This window comes from Hyperolius riggenbachi, chromosome 7, assembly GCF_040937935.1.
Source record: "Hyperolius riggenbachi isolate aHypRig1 chromosome 7, aHypRig1.pri, whole genome shotgun sequence".
NCBI lineage: Eukaryota > Metazoa > Chordata > Amphibia > Anura > Hyperoliidae > Hyperolius > Hyperolius riggenbachi.
Window position 1 is genome coordinate 24,656,064 of NC_090652.1, and position 23,141 is coordinate 24,679,204.

The window sequence follows — 23,141 nt, forward strand, 5'->3', positions numbered from 1 at the left end:
GGGAGACACAGCAGCTATGCGTCCACACAGGACATATTCTAAGCTATACTAACCAGTTCATGAATGATCCAGTTCTTTTTACCGTATTTTTCGGAATATAAGACGCACTTTTTCTCCCCCAAAAGAGGGGGGGAAAAGTCAGTGCGTCTTATATTCCAAAGGATAAAAAAAATTGCCCAAAAATGTCACCTGGTCGATCTCGGCGGCAGCAGCATTGGCAGCCTGTCAGCTTGCAGAGGTGCATGATGCGATCAGCATCGGGCACTGCGGGCAGCCAGTGTGACTGCTGCGTGTGTGGTCCACACTTTCCCCGCAAAGTAGGCGGCAGTGACGGTAGCAGTAGTGAACATACTTCACCTCAACCTTGGAACCCGCGGTGATCAGCAGCTGTTCCGGTATCCTTTGTGTCCCTGGCATCCGCTCCCCCTGCGAAGTAATTACCGGTAAGTGGTGGCAGCAGCTGCGGGCATCCCTCACCTCATCCTCGGAGCCCGCGAGATCAGCCGCACGTCTCTCTCTCTCTTTCCCTCAAGTGCCGGTACTTCCTGGTCGCGTCATTACAGATGCGACCAATGACGCGACCGGCACTTGAGGGAAAGAGAGAGAGAGAGAAGTGCGGCTGATCTCGCGGGCTCCGAGGATGAGGTGAGGGATGCCCGCAGCTGCTGCCACCACTTACCGGTAATTACTTTGCGGAGGGAGCGGACGCCAGGGACACAAAGGATACCGGAACAGCTGCTGATCACCGCGGGCATCAGGTCAGGGTAAGTGATAACAACTGTGCCCGGGGAAAGCCACAAAAGGGGACTTGAGGAGGCCACAAGGGGAGACTGGAGGGGAACACCAAGGGGGATGGGGTAGGCCATAAAAGGGACACGGACAGGACACAAGGGGCCACAAGAGGCAGACACAATGGCAACAGGGGGAAGCCACAAAGGGGGCAGGATGGGGCCACAATGGGGGGGGGGGGCAGGAGGGCAAACAGAGGAGTATACAAGGGGGACTTGAGGAGGCCACAAGGGTAAACAGGAGGTGGACACCAAGGGGGGCAGGGGTAGGCCAGAAGGGGGCACAGAAGGAGGACACAATGGTGAAAGGAGGAGGCCACAAGGGGGGGGGGGGCAAGAGGAGGCCACAAGGGGGGGCAGGAGGTGCACAGCAAGGGGGACAGGAGAAGGATGCCCAAGGGGACAAAATAATTGGGGGGGGAGAACATCTACAAGACACCCTTGGACTATAGATGCACCAGGTTTAATATTTTTTTTTTCCTGCTTTTTGCCCTCTAAACCTAGGTGCGTCTTATAGTCCAGAGCGTCTTATATTCCGAAAAATACGGTAATTAATTGAATCAAATGAATCGGTTCAGAGCTGATTCATTCAATTCAATCCAGTAAAAAGAACTGGATCATTCATTAATCGGTTAGTATAGCTTAGAATGCGTCCTGTGTGGATGCATAGCTGCCGGCTCCCGCTGTCTCTCCCCACCTACCTTCACCTGTGTCACCCTCACCTAGCCTAGCACTTGGTGCACCCTTGGGTGCACCAGGTGCCAGCCTAGGTGAGGGTGACAGGTGAGGAGGTAGGGAGGACCGCGGGTGCCGGCGCTATGCATCTGCAGGGCGCATTCTAAGCTATAATTAGTATAGCTCGTGGGTGATATTCAATCAACTTAATCGAAGATCGCAAGATGAGAGGATAAGGGCATGGGACATTTTCGAAGGATATTGGCGTGGGAACTTTTTTTAAAGGTACAGGTAAGTATTTCTGGTTAATTAAGAACATTAAAGGACTTTTTTTGTGGTTGTGTTTTTATTTAATTTAACCCTTTGTGGAAATGAGTAAGGGGTACTTTGTACCCCTATACACATTTCTCCTGGGAGGGGGGTGGGCATCTGGGGTCCCCTTCCTAAAGGGGACTCCCAGATGCCACCATGAACCCCCTCCCCAGGGAGCCATTGCCCCCACCTCTCGTGCCCCATGGATTAGACAAGGGCTCAGGGGGAGAGGGGAAGGTTTGGCCGCCCCTCTCCCCTGGAGCCCCCCCATACCATGGACCATGCGGGCTGGTATAGCTCAGGGTGCGAAGCCCCATGTGGCCAGGGCTCCGCATTCTGGCTATCCCAGCCTGCATGGGGACAAGGGGTTACAGACAGCTCGGCAGGGAGACCCCATGTCATTTTGGGGGGAAATTTCCCACACTCTGGACATAACAAATACATTAAAAAAAAATTGTTTAATTTTTTTTTAAATATCGTTTCCCACTATCTTTTTAACATATCCTGCAAAATTTGATGTTGCTCGGATGTAATGGGCCTTTGCTATTAACTGCTAAAGTCGGCGGGTATTGTTTCCCACAATCTGTCATTTAAATGTATACGTTTTTTTCCTTTGAACATTTAAAATCGATTTTCTCAAAAAGTATAAAGTCTTCTTGAAAAAAAAAATGTTTCCTCTTGTAGTCAGTGACCCCCTCCACGAACCCTGCACATTTGGTGTTTCTACTATGTAACTGGGCTTTGCTATTAACCCTTAAAGTAGGCGCCATTAAAGTATCAAACCCAAACTTTTTTGAAAAAAAATTGTGGTTCACGTCGAACAAGAACCGCTGGGGTTCGCGTGAACAAGTTCACGGGCGAACCGTTTGAGTCATCTCTATCAGTAAATGGTTAATACATAATCAAAATATTATCTGATTTCAAAATGAAAGGTTTGAACAACGTGCTTTATATATAAGTAAGTGTCTGGTTGAAATAAGCCAACACAGACCCCTCCCCCCCTTTTTTTATGTGTTTATACATGTTAAGGTTACAAAAGGAGACAAATAAATAATTGTTCTGTGAGATATTACTAAATGATCTGTGCCTGTCAGTAAACATTAACATAAATATTCCATAGTGCATGGCTAAAGTGTCTCATGCATAACCGTAGCCATAGGTGTTCAAAAATAAAACAGTAAAGACAGTTATCACATAGACAACATATACCATTGGGTATTGGAATAAAGGGCATGTACTGTGAAAAGGAGAATTACCTAAAACACTCAACCACAAATTATAGTGGGGCTATAATGAATGTGCATGTCCCAAAGGGGAATAAAGTGTACATCTAAAGGCAAGGTCAAAATACTTACCAGCCACAAACTTTAGCCAAGCATTGACCTCTTCTAGGGCATCCAGTATGCTCCGGTCTTTTAAATAGAAGATTAATACCAGACTGATCTTCACCCTTTTCTGGGAGGTGTGGAATGACATGAGCCACAGCTACGTCATCTGTGGAGAATCACAGGTCCTGGTAACCGGTATAGTGTTGATTGAACAGTGTTCGCCACTGTTCGGGATTTGGCAAATTATGTGGTGTTCGAGCTTGCGGCGAACACCATCCGAACACCTCAGTGTCCGGGATGGATGCTCGGCCACGTGGCTCGAACTTGTCCGTGGCCGAACGTTCGGCCGAACTTGGCGTGTCTCGCGCTGTGATTGGTCGAGCGGGTCACGTGTTCGGGTGCATAAATACCCGAACGCGCGTGATTGGCGCCATTTGCTTTGGGGTTTAGCTTTGGGTAGGTAGGGAGTTTAGCGTAGCGTACTGTCTGCCAGTGCCAGCCACAGGGCCCCAGCCGCCAGCCTCACCACTGACAACAGCACCCACAGAGCCTCACTGCTAGCCAGGCCAGCCACAGTGCCCCAGCCCAGTGATGCTCATCCAGATTCCGGATATCCGAGTATTGTTTATTAAAAAAAACACTTTCAGTGCCGCCAAGTGGGATCACTTGCGTACCACCAATCCACAAATATATTCTGTGACTTTTGCTGAGTATTGTTTATTAAAAAAACACTTTCAGTGCCGCCAAGTGGGATCACGTGCTTACCACCGATCCACACGTATATTCTGTGACTTTTGCTGCATATTGTTAATTAAAAAAGCACCTTCAGTGCCGCCAAGTGGGATCACTTGCATACCACCAATCCACAAATATATTCAAATATATTCATGCTACAAAAGTCACTGAAAATGAAAATACGTGTGGATTTTTAACACCTTCAGTGCCGCCAAGTGGGATCACTTGCATACCACCAATCCACAAATATATTCAGTGACTTTTGCTGAGTATTGTTCATTAAAAAAACACTTTCAGTGCCGCCAAGTGGGATCACTTGCGTACCACCAATCCACAAATATATTCTGTGACCTTTGCTGAGTATTGTTTATTAAAAAAAACACTTTCAGTGCCGCCAAGTGGGATCACTTGCGTACCACCGAGCCACACGTATATTCTGCGACTTTTGCTGAGTATTGTTTATAAAAAAAACACTTTCAGTGCCGCCAAGTGGGATCACTTGCGTACCACCGATCCACTTGTATGTTCTGTGACTTTTGCTGAGTATTGTTTATTAAAAAAACACTTTCAGTGCCGCCTAGTGGGATCACTTGCGTACCACCGATCCACACGTATATTCTGTGACTTTTGCTGAGTATTGTTTATTAAAAAAACACTTTCAGTGCCGCCAAGTGGGATCACTTGCGTACCGCCAATCCATTCCACACATATATTCTGTGACTTTTGCTGAGTATTGTTTATAAAAAAAACACTTTCAGTGCCGCCAAGTGGGATCACTTACGTACCGCCAATCCATTCCACACGTATATTCTGTGACTTTTGCTGAGTATTGTTTATTAAAAAAACACTTTCAGTGCCGCCAAGTGGGATCACTTGCGTACCGCCAATCCATTCCACACATATATTCTGTGACTTTTGCTGAGTATTGTTTATAAAAAAAACACTTTCAGTGCCGCCAAGTGGGATCACTTACGTACCGCCAATCCATTCCACACGTATATTCTGTGACTTTTGCTGAGTATTGTTTATTAAAAAAGTACTTTCAGTGCCTCCAAGTGGGATCACTTGCAAACCATCGATCCACACGTTGTGACAAAGTCGATACCCAGGAGGTAATCGATTTGTCCCAGGTTGTGTTGGATGGGAGGTACATTCCACCTGGGATCAGACGCTACATCCAGTAGCAGCTCCGGAATAAAGGTATTGGCTGTCTGTCACATGGACAGAGGTTAAAAACCTTACTTGGGTCCGGAACTGACCAGATGCAGAGTGGGCGGGCGCATCTGGTCGCCAGATCCTGGGTGGATCGATTGCTCTGTGTATGTGGGCTTCTGCTGGAGTCAGGCTCACACAGGGTTAACAGAGCAGCTTTGAAAGGCTGGAGTAGGAGGAGAGAGAGGGGGTGTGACCAGCAAGGTCTGACAGTCTGCTGGGAAAAGACTTCAGTTTGCTTTCAGGAAGCTGTTTTTGCTCTGGAGAGAAAGTGCAGGCTGCACGTGGAGTTTGCTGTGTTCCTGATATTGAAAGCTGAATGTAAGCTGCTGGCCTGGACTGGCCTTTTGTTTTGTCGTTTGAACTGTACTTTACAAACTGCCAAAAGACTGCTGTTTAAGAAGCCTGCTGTCCAATAAACTATTGTTTGCTTTGGAAACTACACCTGTCTGTGCTGCTATCTCCCGCTGTGTACTCACCATTTGCAGCTGATCCCTCACAACGTATATTCTGTGACTTTTGCTGAGTATAGTTTATTAAAAAAACACTTTCAGTGCCGCCAAGTGGGATCACTTGCGTACCACCAATCCACACTTATATTCAGTGACTTTTGCTGAGTATTGTTTATTAAAAAAACGTTTTCAGTGCCGCCAAGTGGGATCACTTGCGTACCACCAATCCACAAATCTATTTTGTGACTTTTGCTGAGTATTGTTTATTAAAAAAACACTTTTAGTGCCACCAAGTGGGATCACTTGCGTACCACCAATCCACACGTATATTCTGTGACTTTTGCTGCATATTGTTAATTAAAAAAACACCTTCAGTGCCGCCAAGTGGGATCACTTGGCTACCACCAATCCACACGTATTTTCAGTGACTTTTACTGCATATTGTTTATTAAAAAAACACTCACTTTCAGTGCCACCAAGTGGGATTACTTGCGTACCACCAGGTGCGCAAAGGTTGTTCTGATGATCTGTACTCCACCGCACACATATGAGCCCACCATGAGTTCCTCACAGACCTCCACTGTGAGCAGCACTCCCAACAACAGCAACAGCCAACGCCCCACGCAAGTTATAACATCCACTCCAGCAGCCAGTGATCAGCAGTAGCCCTCCCTGGACGAGAGTGTTGTGTCCCTTGGTCCGGTGCCAGGGCGATTATTGAGGGCTGCCGTTGAGGAGATGATGGGGCCTGATGTGGAGGAGGAGGTTAGGCTCAGGCCAGCATCCCAAGTTAATGTTGAGGACGATGAGGGGTCTGTGTCTGGGGATGTTGGGGTGGCAGAGGTGGTGGGGGGGTCAGGAGAAGAGTTCTATGATGATGATGATGATCGGGACCATCTATATGTGCCTCAGACCCCAGAAAACATGTTTTATCGTGTGTGTAGGTACTAAAATCTGCGTTCCCACTGCCCGGGTCCACCGATGCATATAATTTTTGGGCAGCACTATCAAACTGTGGTACTATCAGTGAGTTGCCATGGTCCTTCTGTGCTGCTGCACTGACCATCCACTTTGTCCAGTGCCAGCATTACATGATCACGTGGTCGGCAAAATCACCTGAAGCCTGAAAAATGCCGTTGCCTGCAAGGTTCACCTCACCACTGACACCTGGACGAGTGCGTTTGGCCAGGGTATTTAAAGGGCACTTCCGGATTTTCTATCCAGATATCCGAATAGGCCAGATATCCGCGGATAATGCGACCGGATATCTGCGTTCACTGGGATATCTAAAAGGCCGGATTCGGATATCCGAACCGGATCCGGATATCTAGGTATCCGGATTGGGGTCAATTCGGATTTTAAAAAGCACAATCTGAGCAACACTACCCCAGCCTCACGCTGACAGCAGCACCCACAGAGCCTTACTGCCAGCCAGGCCAGCCACAGGGCCCCAGCCTCACCGCTGACAGCAGCACCCACAGAGCCTTACTGCCAGCCAGGCCAGCCACAGGGCCCCAGCCTCACCGCTGACAGCAGCACCCACAGGGACTCACTGCCAGCCAGGCCAGCCACAGGGCCCCAGCCTCACCGCTGACAGCAGCACCCACAGGGACTCACTGCCAGCCAGGCCAGCCACAGGGCCCCAGCCTCACCGCTGACAGCAGCTGCAGCACCCAAAGGGCTGTTAAAAATCCACACGTATTTTCAATTTCAGTGACTTTTGTAGCATATTGTTTATTAAAAAAAACACTTTCAGTGCCTGCCAAGTGGGATCACTTGCGTACCACCAATCCACAAATATATTCAGTGACTTTTGCTGGGTAATGTTTATTAAAAAAACACTTTCAGTGCCACCAAGTGGGATCACTTGCGTACCACCAATCCACAAATATATTCAAATATATTCATGCTACAAAAGTCACTGAAAATGAAAATACGTGTGGATTTTTAACACCTTCAGTGCCGCCAAGTGGGATCACTTGCATACCACCAATCCACAAATATATTCAGTGACTTTTGCTGAGTATTGTTTATTAAAAAAACACCTTCAGTGCCGCCAAGTGGGATCACTTGCATACCACCAATCCACAAATATATTCTGCGACTTTTGCTGAGTATTGTTTATTAAAAAAACACTTTCAGTGCCGCCAAGTTGGATCACTTGCGTACCACCGATCCACACGTATGTACTGTGACTTTTGCTGCATATTGTTTATTAAAAAACACTTTCAGTGCCGCCAAGTGGGATCACTTGCGTACCACCAATCCACACGTATATTCTGTGACTTTTGCTGAGTATTGTTTATTAAAAAAACACTTTCAGTGCCGCCAAGTGGGATCACTTGCGTACCGCCAATCCACACTTATATTCTATGACTTTTGCTGGGTAATGTTTATTAAAAAAACACTTTCAGTGCCGCCAATTGGGATCACTTGCGTACCACCAATCCATTCCACACGTATATTCTGTGACTTTTGCTGAGTATTGTTTATTAAAAAAACACTTTCAGTGCCACCAAGTGGGATCACTTGCGTACCACCAATCCACACGTATATTCTGTGACTTTTGCTGAGTATTGTTTATTAAAAAAGTACTTTCAGTGCCTCCAAGTGGGATCACTTGCGAACCATCAATCCACATGTATATTCTGTGACTTTTGCTGAGTATTGTTTATTAAAAAAACACTTTCAGTGCCGCCAAGTGGGATCACTTGCGTACTACCAATCCACAAATATATTTTGTGACTTTTGCTGAGTATTGTTTATTAAAAAAACACTTTCAGTGCCACCAAGTGGGATCACTTGCGTACCAGCAATCCACAAATATATTCTGTGACTTTTGCTGCATATTGTTAATTAAAAAAGCACCTTCAGTGCCGCCAAGTGGGATCACTTGGCTACCACCAATCCACACGTATTTTCAGTGACTTTTACTGCATATTGTTTATTAAAAAAACACTCTCTTTCAGTGCTGCCAAGTGGGATTACTTGCGTACCACCAGGTGTGCAAAGGTTGTTCTGATGATCTGTACTCCACCGCACACATATGAGCCCACCATGAGTTCCTCACAGACCTCCACTGTGAGCAGCACTCCCAACAACAGCAACAGCCAACGCCCCACGCAAGTTATAACATCCACTCCAGCAGCCAGTGATCAGCAGTAGCCCTCCCCGGACGAGAGTGTTGTGTCCCTTGGTCCGGTGCTAGGGCGATTATTGAGGGCTGCCGTTGAGGAGATGATGGGGCCTGATGTGGAGGAGGAGGTTGGGCTCAGGCCAGCATCCCAAGTTAATGTTGAGGACGATGAGGGGTCTGTGTCTGGGGATGTTGGGGTGGCAGAGGTGGTGGGGGGGTCAGGAGAAGAGTTCTATGATGATGATGATGATCGGGACCATCTATATGTGCCTCAGACCCCGGGAAAACATGTTGTATCGTGTGTTTAGGTACTAAAATCTGCGTTCCCACTGCCCGGGTCCACCGATGCATATAATTTTTGGGCAGCACTATCAAACTGTGGTACTATCAGTGAGTTGCCATGGTCCTTCTGTGCTGCCGCACTGACCGTCCGCTTTGTCCAGTGCCAGCATTACATGATCACGTGGTCGGCAAAATCACCTGAAGCCTGAAAAATGCCGTTGCCTGCAAGGTTCACCTCACCACTGACACCTGGACGAGTGCGTTTGGCCAGGGTATTTAAAGGGCACTTCCGGTTTTTCTATCCAGATATTCGTATAGGCCAGATATCCGCGGATAATGCGACCGGATATCCGCGTTCACTCGGATATCTAAAAGGCCGGATTCGGATATCCGAACCGGATCCGGATATCTAGGTATCCAGATTGGGGTCAATTCGGATTTTAAAAAGCACAATCTGAGCAACACTACCCCAGCCTCACGCTGACAGCAGCACCCACAGAGCCTTACTGCCAGCCAGGCCAGCCACAGGGCCCCAGCCTCACCGCTGACAGCAGCACCCACAGGGACTCACTGCCAGCCAGGCCAGCCACAGGGCCCCAGCCTCACCGCTGACAGCAGCACCCACAGGGACTCACTGCCAGCCAGGCCAGCCACAGGGCCCCAGCCTCACCGCTGACAGCAGCTGCAGCACCCAAAGGGCTGTTAAAAATCCACACGTATTTTCAATTTCAGTGACTTTTGTAGCATATTGTTTATTAAAAAAAAACACTTTCAGTGCCTGCCAAGTGGGATCACTTGCGTACCACCAATCCACAAATATATTCTGTGACTTTTGCTGGGTAATGTTTGTTAAAAAAAACACTTTCAGTGCCGCCAAGCAGTGGTGCTCAGCAGAGCTCGAATATTCGAGTAGTTCGAATATTCGAGCTCTTTTTCAGCTATTCGAGCTCGGTATTCGAGCTCCGAATAGCTGGAGCTATTCGAATGGGCTATCCGAGTACACTCGAATAGCCCATTCACTATTCGAGCTATTCGAGCCACCCGGCGCTATTCGAGCTCGGTACCGAGCTCGAATAGCGTCATAGCCCAGATTGATGTCCTTAGAGCCAATCAGAGGGCTCCCAGGCCCTCTGACGGCAGCCAATCACAGAGGGGGACCCTGGCCAGCCCCTACCCTATAAATAGCGGCCGCCATGTTCGGTTTTTCCATGCTTGCCTGAGACTTGTACAGAGAGAGAGTTGCTCCTTTGTGCTTTGGCTTAGCAAGTGCTCTATTGTGGTCATTTACCTAGCGTTTTTGCTCACCTACACCTGCCATATACACCTATATTGTTGTTAGTTAGATAGACATTGTATTTTAGTTAGTAGCTTGTGTGTTACATTAGAGAACTGCAGGCAGCTGCTGCAAGCTTACAGGTTTAGGCCTCAGGGGGGCCTTGCCTCTGTGGGCAGCTGTCCTCTGTTTATTTCTCTCATATTCTATACCAGTATTTCTGCTGTCCTTTACTAATAGTATTGTAGTTATACTGTACTAGGAGTAGGACACTCACTGACTGTCACTGTTTATAGGCTACTAGCTAGCTCCTGCGTGTGTGCACTCACTCACTGTCTGTGTGTACACACACTCTATTTCCTTCTCATTACTGTTTGATTATTGTTAGTTGTACTTACTTACTACTTACTCTTACTGTACCCGTAGGGACACTCACTGTCACTGTTCATATAGGCTACTATTACCTCCTGCGTGTGCGCACTCACTGTCTGAGTGTACACACACAACACACACTCTATTTCCTTCTGATCGCTGATTGATTATTGTAATTAGTTAGTTCTACTTACTGTTACTACTTGTACTTACTCACTCTTACTGTACTAGGAGTCTAGGACACTGAGTCACTGTGTTCATAGGCTACTAGCTCCTGCCTGCGTGCACTCACTGTCTGAGTGTACACACACCCACACTCCATTTCCTTCTGATCGCTGATTGATTATTGTAATTAGTTAGTTCTACTTACTGGTGTTACTACTTACTCTTACTGTACTAGGAGTCTAGGACACTCAGTCACTGTGTTCATAGGCTACTAGCTCCTGCCTGCGTGCACTCACTGTCTGAGTGTTCACACACCCACACTCCATTTCCTTCTGATCGCTGATTGATTATTGTAATTAGTTAGTTCTTCTTACTGTTACTACTTACTCTTACTGTACTAGGAGTCTAGGACACTCAGTCACTGTGTTCATAGGCTACTAGCTCCTGCGTGCGTGCACTCACTGTCTGAGTGTACACACACCCACACTCCATTTCCTTCTGATCGCTGATTGATTATTGTAATTAGTTAGTTCTACTTACTGTTATTACTTACTCTTACTGTACTAGGAGTCTAGGACACTCAGTCACTGTGTTCATAGGCTACTAGCTGCTGCGTGCGTGCACTCACTGTCTGAGTGTACACACACCCACACTCCATTTCCTTCTGATCGCTAATTGATTATTGTAATTAGTTAGTTCTTCTTACTGTTACTACTTACTCTTACTGTACTAGGAGTCTAGGACACTCAGTCACTGTGTTCATAGGCTACTAGCTCCTGCGTGCGTGCACTCACTGTCTGAGTGTACACACACCCACACTCCATTTCCTTCTGATCGCTGATTGATTATTGTAATTATTTAGTTCTACTTACTGTTATTACTTACTCTTACTGTACTAGGAGTCTAGGACACTCAGTCACTGTGTTCATAGGCTACTAGCTCCTGCGTGCGTGCACTCACTGTCTGAGTGTACACACACCCACACTCCATTTCCTTCTGATCGCTGATTGATTATTGTAATTAGTTAGTTCTACTTACTGTTATTACTTACTCTTACTGTACTAGGAGTCTAGGACACTCAGTCACTGTGTTCATAGGCTACTAGCTCCTGCGTGCGTGCACTCACTGTCTGAGTGTACACACACCCACACTCCATTTCCTTCTGATCGCTGATTGATTATTGTAATTAGTTAGTTCTACTTACTGTTATTACTTACTCTTACTGTACTAGGAGTCTAGGACACTCAGTCACTGTGTTCATAGGCTACTAGCTCCTGCGTGCGTGCACTCAGTGTCTGAGTGTACACACACCCACACTCCATTTCCTTCTGATCGCTGATTGATTATTGTAATTAGTTAGTTCTTCTTACTGTTACTACTTACTCTTACTGTACTAGGAGTCTAGGACACTCAGTCACTGTGTTCATAGGCTACTAGCTCCTGCGTGCGTGCACTCACTGTCTGAGTGTACACACACCCACACTCCATTTCCTTCTGATCGCTGATTGATTATTGTAATTAGTTAGTTCTACTTACTGTTATTACTTACTCTTACTGTACTAGGAGTCTAGGACACTCAGTCACTGTGTTCATAGGCTACTAGCTCCTGCGTGCGTGCACTCAGTGTCTGAGTGTACACACACCCACACTCCATTTCCTTCTGATCGCTGATTGATTATTGTAATTAGTTAGTTCTTCTTACTGCTACTACTTACTCTTACTGTACTAGGAGTCTAGGACACTCAGTCACTGTGTTCATAGGCTACTAGCTCCTGCCTGCGTGCACTCACTGTCTGAGTGTACACACACTAAATTTACTTGTGATTACTACTGATTATTGTAACTGCTAGTTGTACTTCCTGACTGTTACTACTTACTTACTGTACTAGGGGACACTCACTCAGTCACCTCACCAACCAACCCACTCCATTAAAGTACCCCACTTTTCACCCGCCCTTTTAAAAAACTTTTGTCTATACGCCCAAAACATTGAAGATGTCTGGAAGTGGCAGCCAGCGCGGTTTGGGCAAGGGGAAGGGCAGCAAGGGAATCAGGAGGAGAGGGAGCAGCATTGTGGCAAGCCGCGGCCGCGGGCGCGCCACCATGCACAGTTCCGCAGCAGCAGCAGCAGCGTCAGTGGCTAACATTCCTCCCATAGCCACTGGCCGTGGACGCCTTGGGCGCCGCCCAGCAGGAGCATCTGCAACTCACGCTGCAGAGACACAGCAGCAGCAGCGTGTAGCACCTGCTCCGATTTTCCTCCAGCCGGGTCGGAAACGTCCCATTGAGGAAAAGGATGCAGACACTGTGGTGCAACTCATGACGGAGGATGAGCAGCCCGCCATCAGCTCTGCATCCGAGGCCTCCACCCTCACCACCACCACCACCACCACCCCTGTTCGCAGCAGCCGCCCAGCAGGGTCTGGGGAGGAGGCCAGTTCACCGTCAGTCGCCGACCTCTCATTCAGCACTCTTTTGACCCCAGGCATGATGAGTCAATTGTCTGCTGTTGTTGGCGATTTTGAGGAGGAGATGCTGATGGGCACTTTGGGGGATGAGGGATTGGACAGCAAGACTGTGGCGACAGTCAAGCAGCCCATCCATGCATCAGGAGAGGAGTTTGGGGGGTCATCATCCCAGCAGGACATGTTTGAGGAGGGGGAGGATGATGTTGATGACCCGGTGACAGACAGAGACTGGGTGCCACCACCTCCAGGGGATGTCGTCCTCAGCAGCTCGGAGGAGGAGGAGGATGCGCTTGTGGGCCTTGCAAGGAGGCGCATCATTGCAAGCATTGGCAGCGACCCACAGCCTGCTGGTGTCTCAGGCTCAGCAGCAGCAGCAGCAGCATCAGCCAGTACCACCACCAGCCGCACCCAAGCCCCCCCCCCAACCACCACAGGGAGACAGGCAGCAGCGCTTCCATGCCGTAGGGGGATGTTTCTGTCACCAATCTGGCGCTTTTTCACCATGCCCACTGTGTACAGCAAGTACGCCACTTGCAACCACTGTCAGCGGAAGTTGAGCAGAGGTGCAGACCCCTTAAAGTTCAGCACCAGCTCGCTGATCAACCACCTTGCGGCTAAACATTTCCACCAGCATGAGGAGTTCCAGAGGCTGAAGGCATCTGGTGCTGGCAGTGGCACCACACCCATCACTGCACAGCCTTCAGCAGCAGCAACAGCAGCCACCCGCCCTCCTGCTCCTCCAGCAGCACCAGCAGGAGTGCGGAAACGCACTGCTCCTCCCCCCCTCTGCAACTCCTGCCGCCGACACTGAGGCCTGTTCTGGCAGCCAGTCCTCAGTGGCCTCCTCCGCTGTGTCTGGTGATTCCCGTGTCAGCAAAAGGCCACGCCAGAGCCTTTTGAGCGAGTCCTTCCAGGGGGTGGTTAGGGCTCTGCCTCCCAGCAGCCGTCGCGTGCGGCAGCTGAACGGCTTGCTGGCACGGGCCATGTGCTCCCAACTCCTGCCGTACACGCTCGTGCAGGAGGGGAGCGACATGCGGGCGCTGCTTGCTTGTGCAGCCCCAGACTGGCAGCTCCCCAGCAGACACTTTTTCTCCCGCAAGGCCATTCCAGCACTGCACCGCTTTGTGATGGCCAATGTGGAGCGAGGGCTGGAGCACGCGGTTGGTGAAAGGGTCCACGTCACCATGGACTCCTGGAGCAGCCGCTTCGGGACAGGCCGCTACCTGTCCTTCACTGTCCACTGGGTCAGCTTGGTGGAAGGGGGTGAGGATGGGAGAGCAGCAGCGGGCACAGCAGCAGCAGCAGCAGCAACACAGTGGGTGGTGCCACCCCGCAGGGTCAGGGGAACTGCAGCGGGTTCCTCCGATCCTCTGCCATCCTCCGCCACACCTGGCCAAACCCCCCGCCTCAGCAGCAGCGTGAAGGCCCGCCACTGCCAAGCGCTGCTGCACTTGGTCAGCCTTGGCAAGACCAAGCTGACGGCAGCCCACGTGTTGGCCAAACTCCAGGAGCAGGAGAGGATTTGGCTGACCCCCAGAGGCCTCAGAGTCGGAGAGGTGGTGTCCGACAATGGGGCCAATCTGGTTGCTGCCATAGACAGGGGAAACCTGACCCACATCCCCTGTCTTGCCCACGTGCTGAACCTGGTGGTGCAGAAGTTCCTGCGCACCTACCAGGGGATGGGCGAACTGCTGGAAACGGCAAGGAATGTTGTGCGTCACTTCCGGCGCTCGGCTGCAGCCTGTGCGAGCCTGGAAGACGTGCAAAAGGAGCTGGATCTGCCACGCCATCGGCTGATCATTGACGTTCCGACTCGCTGGAACTCCACCCTGGCGATGTTGGAGCGTCTGGTTGAACAGAGGCACGCTGTCAACCAGTACCTTGCCCTGGCCACTGTTTCCGCAGCTCGGAGAAGGGACAAGACCAGCAACATCCCGTCCATCGTCCCCGATGATGACTGGAGGCACATGCAGCAGGTGTGCTTTGTGCTGGCTCCCTTCCTGCAGGCCACAAACATGGTGAGCAGGGACCATGCTATGGTCTGCGAGTGGGTGCCCCTGGTTTCTCTGCTGAACAGGGCCCTCGATGGTTTGCTGGAACAGGGAGCGGCAGCCTTGGACCAGCAGGAGCGGCAACCAGCTGCGCAGTCCACCTCTGAGGGGGAGGAGGAGGAGGACTTGGTGGAGGTCCCTGACCTGGCTGCTGATGAGGGGGATCAGCACAGCGCAGCTGAGTTGGTGCGGGGGTGGAGAGAGGATGAGGCGGCAGAGGAGGAGGATGAGGACAGCACTGACGTCGATGTGCCAGCAGACGTGGCCCGCCTCTTCCCAATGGCAGCGCACATGCTGGCGTGCCTGCGCAGGGACCCCAGGGTGATCCAGATGAAGCAGAGGGAGGACATCTGGATCAGCATGATGTTGGACCCACGCCTCAAGGGGAAGTTGAGCCAGTTCCTGCCGCCTGCAGGAGGAGACCCAGCGCAACAAATAAGGAGCTTGCAGCAGGCCCTTGTTGAGCGCTTGGAGGAAGCCTTCCCCCAGCCTTCCACCCCCACTGTCCAGCAGCCAGCACAGAGGCAGCAGCAGGTGCCTGCATCCAGCAGCAGCAAGCGCCCCACAGACCTGCTGTCTCTCAGCCACGAGCTCTACAGGACTGTAGAGGCTCCGGCAGCAGTGACTAGAGAGGAGATGCATGCAGCAGCATCCTCCTCCGGTCACAGCCAGCGCCTGACCCGCATGGTGGCTGACTACATGGGGTCGTACAGCGGGCTTGACAGCGATGCCCCTGTTGATCCCATGGAGTATTGGGTCAAGCGCATGGAGATCTGGAGCGAGCTAGCGCAGTACGCCCTGGAAGTGCTGTCCTGCCCCCCTTCCAGCGTGCTGTCCGAGCGCTGCTTCAGTGCAGCTGGTGGCGTGGTCACCGAGAAACGCTCACGTCTGTCTCACAAGTCTGTGGACAGACTGACGTTTCTCAAGATGAACCAGGCGTGGGTGGAAGGCGAGTTCCTGGCCCCTGTTGTCGGCGAGAGGGGGACATGAACTGGCTGCCGGAACCATCGTTAATGTGCCTTACCACCCTTTACCACCTCCTGGCTCCTGCTCACTAAGCCAGCCTGGTTCACTTTGACTATTACGTCGCCTGCAGCCACACATTTTACACCTACAGTGGGCTGCTGTGTACTGCCCTTCTGCTGTCTGTCTGTGTTTCCCACTGCCAGGGTACACAGAATGACCTTCTTCTGCTGCCACTCTGCCACCAGCTATTACGTCAAACAATAGCTATATTGGTTGCAAAACCGAAACCAAACAAACCATTAAAAAAAAAAAAGGTTTAATTTTTCTGAGGTGCCCGGGTTGAAAACTGTGTTGTTCCAGTTGTGTATTGGACACAATGTGGGCTGCACGACCGCTGTCTGGGACCTCCTGTTGTGTTTATTTACGGCCCTGGTATCACCGCTAGGTACCAGGGCTATTATGTCACGCTGCCTACCTGCTGCCACACTCACACTGCTCCTCCATACCTCCTCCTGCTGCTGCTGCTGCTGCTGTCTGTCTGTGTTTCCCACTGCCAGGGTACACAGATGATTTACCTTCTGCTGCCACTCTGCCACCAGCTATTACGTCAAACAATAGCTGCTCGCCTACTCCTCCATTCCTCCTCCTGCTGCTGCTGTCTGTCTGTGTTTCCCACTGCCAGGGTACACAGAATTACCTTCTTCTGCTGCCACTCTGCCACCAGCTATTACATCCAAAAATAGCTAAATTGGTTGTAAAACCAAAAACCAAAAAACCATTAAAAAAAAAAAAAGGTTTAATTTTTCTGAGGTGCCCGGGTTGAAAACTGTGTTGTCCCAGTTGTGTATTGGACACAATGTGGGCTGCACGACCGCTGTCTGGGACCTCCTGTTGTGTTTATTTACGGCCCTGGTATCACCGCTAGGTACCAGGGCTATTATGTCACGCTGCCTACCTGCTGCCACACTCACACTACTCCTCCATTCCTCCTGCTGCTGCTGTCTGTCTGTGTTTCCCACTGCCAGGGTACACAGAATTACCTTCTGCTGCCACACTGCCACCAGCTATTACGTCAAACAATAGCTGCTCACATAATTACTCTCCTCCATTCCTCCTCCTGCTGCTGCTGCTGTCTGTCTGTGTTTCCCACCGCCAGGGTACACAGATTTACCTTCTGCTGCCACTCTGCCACCAGCTATTACGTCAAAAAATAGCTATATATCTGTGTAATTGGTTGTAAAACCAAAACTACAAAACCATTACAAAAAAAGGTTTAATTTTTCTGAGGTGCCCGGGTTGAAAACTGTGTTGTCCCAGTTGTGTATTGGACACAATGTGGGCTGCACGACCGCTGTCTGGGACCTCCTGTTGTGTTTATTTACAGCCATGGTATCACCGCTAGGTACCAGGGCTATTATGTCACGCTGCCTGCCTCATTGACTGCATGCTGCCACACACTCATCCTCCTCCTCCTGCTGCTAAATTTACCTCCTGCTGTCTGTGTGTTTCCACTGCCAGGGAGCACATACAATGGCGCTTCCAACATGCGTGCGCCACCAGCTATTTGTTGTTACGCTCAAAAATAGCTGCATTTCTTTAAAAAAAAAAAAATGAAAAGAGAAATAAGTGACGAAGAAGACGATATAGAAGAAGATGAAGATGAAGAAGATGAAGAAGAAGAAGAAGAAGATGAAGAAGATGAATAAGAAGAAGAAGAAGAAGATGAAGAAGATGAAGAAGAAGATGAAGAAGATGAAGATGAAGAAGATGAAGAAGAAGATGAAGAAGATGAAGAAGAAGATGAAGAAGAAGAAGAAGAAGATGAAGATGAAGAAGATGAAGAAGATGAAGAAGAAGATGAAGAAGATGAAGATGAAGAAGATGAAGAAGATGAAGATGAAGAAGATGAAGATGAAGAAGATGAAGAAGAAGAAGAAGAAGATGAAGAAGAAGAAGAAGATATAGAAGAAGAAGAAGAAGATATAGAAGATAAAGAAGAAGAAGAAGAAGAAGTATATACAGTACTGAACAAAATTCTGGACACAACTTCTCTTTTCACCTTTTTTTTTTTTTTAAAGGAACATCCCCACATAATCACTTGCTGTTGTCACTTGGAAAAAAATATGTTTCTTGCATCATTAACCCTCAAAACAAGTGTTGGGAAGCTATTTAAGGCCAATTCGAATAGTCAGCTCGAATAATGAGCTCGAATACCGACTCGAATAGTGAGCTCGAAGTCCGAGGTCGAATCGAATAGTAAAATTTATTCGACTCGAATATTCGACTGACCTCGAATAATTTACTATTCGAATTCGACCAAACTCGAATTTTAAAAAGGGGTATTTGAGCACCACTACCGCCAAGTGGGATCACTTGCGTACCACCAATCCACAAATATATTCTGTGACTTTTGCTGAGTATTGTTTATTAAAAAAACACTTTCAGTGCCGCCAAGTGGGATCACTTGCATACCACCAATCCACAAATATATTCTGTGACCTTTGCTAAGTATTGTTTATTAAAAAAACACTTTCAGTGCCACCAAGTGGGATCACTTGCGTACCACCAATCCACAAATATATTCAAATATATTCATGCTACAAAAGTCACTGAAAATGAAAATACGTGTGGATTTTTAACACCTTCAGTGCCGCCAAGTGGGATCACTTGCATACCACCAATGCACAAATATATTCAGTGACTTTTGCTGGGTAATGTTTATTAAAAAAACACTTTCAGTGCCGCCAAGTGGGATCACTTGCGTACCACCAATCCACAAATATATTCTGTGACTTTTGCTGAGTATTGTTTATTAAAAAAACACTTTCAGTGCCGCCAAGTGGGATCACTTGCGTACCACCAATCCACAAATATATTCTGTGACCTTTGGTAAGTATTGTTTATTAAAAAAACACTTTCAGTGCCACCAAGTGGGATCACTTGCGTACCACCAATCCACAAATATATTCTGCGACTTTTGCTTAATAATTGTTTATTAAAAAAACACTTTCAGTGCCGCCAAGTTGGATCACTTGCGTACCACCGATCCACACGTATGTTCTGTGACTTTTGCTGAGTATTGTTTATTAAAAAAACACTTTCAGTGCTGCCAAGTGGGATCATTTGCGTACCGCCAATCCACAAATATATTCTGTGACTTTTGCTGAGTATTGTTTATTAAAAAAACACTTTCAGTGCCGCCAAGTGGGATCACTTGCGTACCACCGATCCACACGTATGTTCTGTGACTTTTGCTGAGTATTGTTTATTAAAAACACACTTTCAGTGCCGCCAAGTGGGATCACTTGCGTACCACCGATCCACGCGTATGTTCTGTGACTTTTGCTGAGTATTGTTTATTAAAAAAACACTTTCAGTGCCGCCAAGTGGGATCACTTGCGTACCACCAATCCACACTTATATTCTGTGACTTTTGCTGGGTAATGTTTATTAAAAAAACACTTTCAGTGCCGCCAATTGGGATCACTTGCGTACCACCAATCCATTCCACACGTATATTATGTGACTTTTGCTGAGTATTGTTTATTAAAAAAACACTTTCAGTGCCACCAAGTGGGATCACTTGCGTCCACACGTATATTCTGTGACTTTTGCTGAGTATTGTTTATTAAAAAAGTACTTTCAGTGCCTCCAAGTGGGATCACTTGCGAACCATCGATCCACATGTATATTCAGTGACTTTTGCTGAGTATTGTTTATTAAAAAAACACTTTCAGTGCCGCCAAGTGGGATCACTTGTGTACTACCAATCCACAAATATATTTTGTGACTTTTGCTGAGTATTGTTTATTAAAAAAACACTTTCAGTGCCACCAAGTGGGATCACTTGCGTACCACCAATCCACACTTATATTCTGTGACTTTTGCTGCATATTGTTAATTAAAAAAGCACCTTCAGTGCCGCCAAGTGGGATCACTTGGCTACCACCAATCCACACGTATTTTCAGTGACTTTTACTGCATATTGTTTATTAAAAAAACACTCTCTTTCAGTGCCGCCAAGTGGTGTTACTTGCGTACCACCAGGTGCGCAAAGGTTGTTCTGATGATCTGTACTCCACCGCACACATATGAGCCCACCATGAGTTCCTCACAGACCTCCACTGTGAGCAGCACTCCCAACAACAGCAACAGCCAACGCCCCTCGCAAGTTATAACATCCACTCCAGCAGCCAGTGATCAGCAGTAGCCCTCCCTGGACGAGAGTGTTGTGTCCCTTGGTCCGGCGCCAGGGCGATTATTGAGGGCTGCCGTTGAGGAGATGATGGGGCCTGATGTGGAGGAGGAGGTTGGGCTCAGGCCAGCATCCCAAGTTAATGTTGAGGACGATGAGGGGTCTGTGTCTGGGGATGTTGGGGTGGCAGAGGTGGTGGGGGGGGTCAGGAGAAGAGTTCTATGATGATGATGATGATCGGGACCATCTATATGTGCCTCAGACCCCGGAAAACATGTTGTATCGTGTGTTTAGGTACTAAAATCTGCGTTCCCACTGCCCTCGTCCACGGATGCATATAATTTTTGGGCAGCACTATCAAACTGTGGTACTATCAGTGAGTTGCCATGGTCCTTCTGTGCTGCCGCACTGACCGTCCGCTTTGTCCAGTGCCAGCATTACATGATCACGTGGTCGGCAAAATCACCTGAAGCCTGAACAATGCCGTTGCCTGCAAGGTTCACCTCACCACTGACACCTGGACGAGTGCGTTTGGCCAGGGTCGGTACATCTCCCTTACGGCGCACTGGGAGAACCTTGTGGAGCCTGGCAGCGACTCCTCACCCGCTACGGCACAGGTGTTGCCAATGCCGCAAATTGCCGGACCTGCTTCCCTGCGAGTCAATGACAACAGCGACCTCTCTGGCTCCTTCTTCTCCACCGCCTCTCCAAGCTCTACCTCATCCGGCATCGCTAACCCAGCAACAGGAGCGTGGAAGAGGTGCAGCACAGCTGTTGCCATGCGTCAGCAAGCCTCAAGCCTTACTGAAGCTGATCTGCATTGGAGATAAGCAGCACACAGGTGCAGAAATTTGGAAGGCAATCAAGGAACAGACCCAGTTGTGGCTGGCACCGCTGCACCTGGAACCAAGCATGGTTATGTGTGATAATGGGAGCAATTTCATTCGCACCTTACAGTGGGCAAAGCTGAGACACATCTCTTGCCTGGCCCACGTTCTGAACCTAGTTGTTCAGCGGTCCCTGAGGACATATCCAAACGTGGCGGATCTTCTGCTGAAGGTGCGGCGAGTGGCCAAACATTCCGAAAGTCCAGTGCCGCTTTGGCCACACTCACCAAGTTGCAGCAGCGCTTCAGTTACGCCTGCATTTTGTCACCATGCCAGGCCTGGGTTGTGTCACAAAGCGTGGCCTTGCTCTCCTGTAGTACCTCCTCTTCCATCCTGTGTGCTGGGTTAGCGTTGCCGCTCTCTTTTTAAGGAATATCTCATTCCTGCATGGCGACAAAATTCTTTACTTTACGCATGCATTTTGTCGCCATACCAGGCCTGGGTTGTGTCACAAAGTGTGGCCTTGCTCTCCTGTAGTACCTCCTCTTCCATCCTGTTTGCTGGCTTAGCCAGCACACAGGATGGCAGAGCGGGCACAGGAGAGCAAGGCCACGCTTTGAGACACAAACCAGGCCTGGCGTGAGGACAAATTGCATGCTTAAAGCAATGCACTTTGTCGCCATAATTGAAAAATATAATAATATAATAATAAAAATATAATATAATATCATATAAAAATATTCGGGTCCCCATTGACTTGCATTGGGTTCGGAATTCGGCCCGAACATGTTATATATCGGGGCGACATTTAGCCGAACCGAACCCGAACATTTTAGTGTTCGATCAACACTAATAGGAATATGGTTCCATCGGCAATCTTGGTGGTGGAATTTGTGGAAGAGATGCCTCTGTCCTCCTTGTAGGTGTGGCAACAAGGATGAAGTATATCCTTATGGCTTTTGTGATGCTAATTCTGGAATATTATTGATGGGGATTGGGGAATGGAACTACAGTGTTCCGTCGGCCATATTGTAGATGGGAATGCTTACCTAAACGTGTTTAGGGAGTATAAAAAGGCAATCTCCAGATATTAATACAAAGGATATAGTATGTACCTCTAAAAGTAGAAAAATAAAATGATAATTTCATTAAAAGAAAAGATTGATGTTGAACAATAATCATGGAAAGGAAATTTGGTAAAATGAACCATATATGGAAGTACACATCCATATGTAATTAGGGAGATCAGATGGGATAAATAATAGATAGGTGGTTGTGAAATAAATGACAGTCACAAAAATGGGATGTGTGACCATTTGTAGAACCTAGAAGTTGGAAGAGGGTGTGAGGGAAGGAAGGAAGAAATTGGGGATAAGGAGTGAATCAATACAGTGAAAACAATAGGAGGAATTAAAAAACAGGGGCAAGCACCAATAGGATGTCTAACTATGTATATAAAATGGTATGTATGTGTGTATGCATGTGCAACAATCACTCAAAAATTCCTTAACCGATTTGAATGAAACTTGGCATACAGATCCCTTACTACCTGGGATGATATGGTCTGAGGGTCTCACATCCCCCCTGCACAGCTGGGCAGAGCTACAAACAGCAAATCAGATTTTACCCATTCATGTCAATGGAAAATGTAAAAAGCTGCCATTCTCACAGTAATCAAGCCAGAGTCCCCACACCTGGCACAGTTGGTCACTTGGTGACCGAGGTTGCAAATCCAGGAAAAGTGGACAGATCATAAAGCAGCCAATCAAATTTCAGCCATTCATTTTAAACTAGCTGGACACCCGGCGTTACCCGGGTATGTATTTGGCTGGTGTTGGCCGCGCCCCCTTTTCCTAACCCTAACACACAATTACTTAATTACTTAATGACCAAGTTTGTGAGCT

General features: G+C 48.4%; 1 protein-coding gene across 1 annotated transcript in view; it reads right to left on the reverse strand.

The window, feature by feature from the left end:
• Positions 1-23,141, reverse strand: part of LOC137524164 (indolethylamine N-methyltransferase-like) — a 543,463-nt gene that overhangs the window by 351,787 nt on the left and 168,535 nt on the right. The window lies entirely within an intron of this gene.